This window comes from Choloepus didactylus, chromosome 24 (genome assembly GCF_015220235.1).
Source record: "Choloepus didactylus isolate mChoDid1 chromosome 24, mChoDid1.pri, whole genome shotgun sequence".
NCBI classification, from domain to species: Eukaryota; Metazoa; Chordata; class Mammalia; order Pilosa; family Megalonychidae; genus Choloepus; species Choloepus didactylus.
The window spans coordinates 19,405,681-19,411,781 of record NC_051330.1 but is presented as its reverse complement, the minus strand read 5'-3'; positions in this window follow the sequence as shown (position 1 = coordinate 19,411,781).

Here is a 6,101-nt window from a genome sequence, read left to right as displayed (position 1 = left end):
AGTTCTGTGTATGGGGTTTGTATTGTTTTGCAACTGTTCCTATAACTTTGAATTTTATTTTAAAATAAAATATAAAAAACAAAACAAAACAAAACATATTTGAACCTTTTGTTACAATCATTGAGCAACCTAGGTTTCCCTGAGTTACACAGTTCCAGTCTTTATCATTTGTCTTTTTTTCTGGTGTCCTCCCACATGATTGCAGTCTTCCTATTTCAACCATTTTCACAGTCATCTTTGTTCAGTGTACTTATATTGCTGGGCTACTATCTCCCAAAATTGTTTTCCAAACCTTCTACTCCTGTCTTTTCCTTTCTATCTGCAGTGCTTCCTTTACTGTTTCCTGTAGAACAAGTTTCTCATTCACAAACTTGGTCATTGTTTGCCAGAGAATGCTTTAAGCTTCCCCTCATATTTGAAGGATAGTTTTGCTGGATATATGTTTCTTGGTTGGTGGGTCTTCTCTTTCAGTATCTTAAATACATCACCCCACTTCCTCTTGCCTCCATGGTTTCTATTGAGGAGTCCACACATAGTCTTCCTTTGTATGTGATAGATTGTTTCTCTCTTGTTGCTTTCAGGATTCTTTGTTTATCTTTGATGTTTGATAATCTGATTATTAAGTGTCTTGGCATACACCTATTCAGATCTATTCTGTTTGGGGTATGCTGCACTTCTTGGATCCATAATTTTATGACTTTCATAAGAGATGGGAAATTTTCATTGATTATTTCCTCTATTATTGCTTCTGCCCCTTTTCCCTTCTCTTCTCCTTCTGGGACACCAATGGCATGTAAATTATTGCTTTTTGCTTTCTAAGTTCTCAGAGATGATGCTTGTATTTTTCCATTCTTTTCTCTATCTGTTCTTTTGTGTGTAGGATTTCAGGTGCCTTGTTCTCCAGTTCCTGAGTGTTTTCTTCTGCCTCTTGAGATCTGCTGTTGTATGTTTCCAGTGTGTCTTTCATCTCTTGTGTTGTGCCTTTCATTTCCATAGATTCCACCAGTTGGTTTTGTGAACTTTCAATTTCTACCTTATGTACATACAGTGTTTTCATTATATGGTTCATCTCTTTTGCCATACCTTCCTTAAACTTTTTGAATTCAGTTATTATTAGTTGTTTCAATTTCTGCATCACAGTTGAAGTGCAAGTTTGTTCCCCTGGCCAGGCCATAACCTGATTTTTCTTGGTGTAGATTGTTGTTTTCTGCAGTCTACAGATGGTTTCCTTGATTACCCCAATCAGGCCTCCCCAGACCTGAATGAGCTAAGGTCCCAGAAGGAAGAAATATTCAGTATCTGGTTTCCCTGAGGGTGTGTCTCAGAAAACTGGTACACCCTTTGATGCCTCCAGTCACTGTGCTTTTCTGTCCAGCAGGTGGTGCCTGTTAGCCTATAATTCTTGACTGGTGTAAGTTCTGAAGGAAAGGAAGGTAGTAGAGCTGTGCCCCACCCCTTTCCTCTTAGAGAAGATACTCTAGGGGGAGGTCTCCCTCTGTCTGTGCTATACCCTTGTCTGGGTCACAGAACTGGGAACTGAAAATGGCTGAGGCTCTCTCCACTGAGTTGAAAAAAGAACAGAGCTAGTCTGAGACAACACTCTGGATCTCCAAGGTCAGTCATCACCAAAAGCCTCTGTCTACTTGTTGGGGATTCATAACTCATAGTGAGCAGTTCACACTTGCTAATTAAAACCACAGCTGGAGCTCAGCTGAGCTATATTCACTTGCTGGGAGAAAGCTTCTCTCTGGCACCATGAGGCTTTGTAGCTCGGGATGTGGGGGAGGGGTCTCCTGAGTTGGATCTGCAGTTTTTACTTACAGATTTTATGTTGTGATCTTGGGCATTCCTCCCAATTCAGGTTGGTTTATGGTGAGTGGACCATCATGTTTGTCCCTCTGCAGTTATTCCAGATTATTTACTAGTTGTTTCTGTTTTTTTTATTAAGTTGTTCCAGGGGGACTACTTAGCTTCCACTCCTCTCTATGCTACCATCTTAGATCCTTTTCTGAATTATTAACATTTTAGTGCTCTTCCCTATAAAAAGATAGTATACAAGAACCCCACTCATGTAAAGTTTGACCATATACCTGGCTCATACAATACAATGACAAAAGAAGGAAAAGTGTAGATTAAAGGGCTGTAATATTCTTGGCCATTATCTGTATTCTCTTTTACTTTTGGGTGATCGTCCTTCATCAGCTTGGGTTCCATTGTGAAGATCTGTAGCTTACAGAAAAGGGACAGACATCATGAATAAGTAGATCTACACTGAATTTGGGGGTTCACTCATGTATAACAGAGCTTAACCCAATTAATATTATGCCACATTATATTCTAAACATGTTGCATGAATTAAAAGTAATCATTAATCTTTGAGAGTTCTCTCAGCTCAACTTCTTCATTAAGAATGTCTATTGTTAGATATTTCAAATTAGTCTAATGTGCTTAGTGTATGTATATGTGTATATATGCATACATATGCAGATATAGACATCACTTTTTAAGCTTTAATGCCATTTAATGATAATCTTGAATTCTTTCTGTCAAATTCCTGTGTGAATTATTTGTTACAGACACATTTCCAAAGTTGGTTTCATAAAATATTGGTTTTTGCTATGTCCTATGAGGGACAGAAGTTCCCAATTCTAATATAATCAAATTTATCAATCTTCCTCATTGGACTTTGCTTTATTTCTTGCCTGAAAAAGACTTACCTCAGTTGGTATCCTGAAGACATTATGGAATGTTAGTCTCCAAAGCCATAAGTTTTGAGTTTTATAATTAGTCATTATACTAAATCAATTGTGCATGGTAAGAGGTAGGAGTGAAATTGATTTTATCCTATATGAATTTCCAACTATCCAGATAATATTAACTGAAAAGTATATATAATTGAAACTACATATCACACATTACTTCTGTCATTTATTGTGTTCCTAAATGAGTGAGGCTGTAGCTGTGCCCTTTATTATGCTGCATTTCTTTCTTTGTTTCTTCACTCATACCACATATATTCATATGAATTTAATAGAAATTAAGTATTGGGAAAGTGACAATTTAAGTTTAAAAATACATGTTTTGTCCTTGAGTTTATATGCTTCACAGAAAGCACATGGAAATGGTTGAGTTTATGATAAGGAATGCTTGAAAGTGGATATTCTTTTTTTAAAGATTCACAGAATGGATCAAAAAAAATGAACCATCAATATGTTGCATACAAGAGACTCATCTTAGACACAGGGAAACAAAGAAATTGAAAGTGAAAGGATGGAAAAAAATATTTCATGCAAGCTACAGCCAAAAGAAAGCAGGTGTAGCAATATTAATCTCAGATAAAATAGACTTCAAATGTAGGGATGTTTTGAGAGACAAAGAAGGCCACTACATACTAATAAAAGCAGCAATTCAGCAAGAAGAAATAACAATCGTAAATGTCTATGCACCCAATCAAGGAGCCACAAAATACATGAGAGAAACACTGGCAAAACTAAAGGAAGCAATTGATGTTTCCACAATAATTGTGGGAGACTTCAACACATCACTCTCTCCTATAGATAGATCAATGAGACAGAAGACCAATAAGGAAATTGAAAACCTAAACAATCTTATAAATGAATTAGATTTAACAAACATATACAAGACATTACATCCCAAATCACCAGGATACACATACTTTTCTAGTGCTCATGGAACTTTCTCCAGAATAGATCATATGCTGGGACATAAAACAAGCCTCAATAAATTTAAAAAGATTGAAATTATTCAAAGCACATTCTCTGACCACAATGGAATACAGTTAGAAGTCAATAACCATCAGAGACTTAGAAAATTCACAAATACCTGGAGGTTAAACAACACACTCCTAAACAATCAGTGGGTTAACGAAGAAATAGCAAGAGAAATTGCTAAATATATGGAGACGAATGAAAATGAGAACACAACATACCAAAACTTATGGGATGCAGCAAAAGCAGTGCTAAGGGGGAAATTTACAGCACTAAAAGCATATATTAAAAAGGAAGAAAGAGCCAAAATCAAAGAACTAATGGATCAACTGAAGAAGCTAGAAAATGAACAGCAAACCAATCCTAAACCAAGTACAAGAAAAGAAATAACAAGGATTAAAGCAGAAATAAATGACATAGAGAACAAAAAAACAATAGAGAGGATAAATATCACCAAAAGTTGGTTGTTTGAGAAGATCAACAAGATTGACAAGCCCCTAGCTAGACTGACAAAATCAAAAAGAGAGAAGACCCATATAAACAAAATAATGAATGAAAAAGGTGACATAACTGCAGATCCTGAAGAAATTAAAAAAATTATAAGAGGATATTATGAACAACTGTATGGTAACAAACTGGATAATGTAGAAGAAATGGACAATTTCCTGGAAACATATGAACAACCTAGACTGACCAGAGAAGAAATAGAAGACCTCAACCAACCCATCACAAGCAAAGAGATCCAATCAGTCATCAAAAATCTTCCCACAAATAAATGCCCAGGGCCAGATGGCTTCACAGGGGAATTCTACCAAACTTTCCAGAAAGAACAGACACCAATCTTACTTAAACTCTTTCAAAACATTGAAGAAAATGGAACACTACCTAACTCATTTTATGAAGCTAACATCAATCTAATACCAAAACCAGGCAAAGATTCTACAAAAAAGGAAAACTACCGGCCAATCTCCCTAATGAATATAGATGCAAAAAACCTCAACAAAATACTTGCAAATTGAATCCAAAGACACATTAAAAAAATCATACACCATGACCAAGTGGGGTTCATTCCAGGCATGCAAGGATGGTTCAACATAAGAAAATCAATCAATGTATTACAACACATTAACAAGTCTAAAGGCAAAAATCAGTTGATCATCTCAATAGATGCTGAAAAAGCATTTGACAAAATCCAACATCCATTTTTGATAAAAACACTTCAAAAGGTAGGAATTGAAGGAAACTTCCTCAACATGATAAACAACATATATGAAAAACCCACAGCCAGCATAATACTCAATGGTGAGAGACTGAAAGCCTTCCCTCTAAGATCAAAAACAAGACAAGGATGCCCGCTGTCACCACTGTTATTCAACATTGTGCTGGAAGTGCTAGCCAGGGCAATCCAGCAAGACAAAGAAATAAAAGGCATCGAAATTGGAAAAGAAGAAGTAAAACTGTCATTGTTTGCAGATGGTATGATCTTATATCTAGAAAACCCTGAGAACTCGACGATACAGCTACTAGAGCTAATAAACAAATTTAGCAAAGTAGCGGGATACAAGATTAATGCACATAAGTCAGTAATGTTTCTATATGTTAGAAATGAACAAACTGAAGAGACACTCAAGAAAAAGATACCATTTTCAATAGCAACTAAAAAAATCAAGTACGTAGGAATAAACTTAACCAAAGATATAAAAGACCTATACAAAGAAAACTACGTAACTCTACTAAAAGAAATAGAAGGGGACCTTAAAAGATGGAAAAACATTCCATGTTCATGGATAGGAAGGCTAAATGTCATTAAGATGTCAATTCTACCCAAACTCATCTACACATTCAATGCAATCCCAATCAAAATTCCAACAACCTACTTTGCAGACTTGGAAAAGCTAGTTATCAAATTTATTTGGAAAGGGAAGATGCCTCGAATTGCTAAAGACACTCTAAAAAGGAAAAACAAAGTGGGAGGACTTACACTCCCTGACTTTGAAGCTTATTATAAAGCCACAGTTGCCAAAACAGCATGGTACTGGCACAAAGATAGACATATAGATCAATGGAATCAAATTCAGAATTCAGAGATAGACCCTCAGATCTATGGCTGACTGATCTTTGATAAGGCCCCCAAAGTCACTGAACTGAGTCATAATGGTCTTTTCAACAAATGGGGCTGGGAGAGTTGGATATCCATATCCAAAAGAATGAAAGAGGACCCCTACCTCACCCCCTACACAAAAATTAACTCAAAATGGATGAAAGATCTCAATATAAAAGAAGGTACCATAAAACTCCTAGAAGATAATGTAGGAAAACATCTTCAAGACCTTGTATTAGGCAGCCACTTCCTAGACTTTACACCCAAAGCAC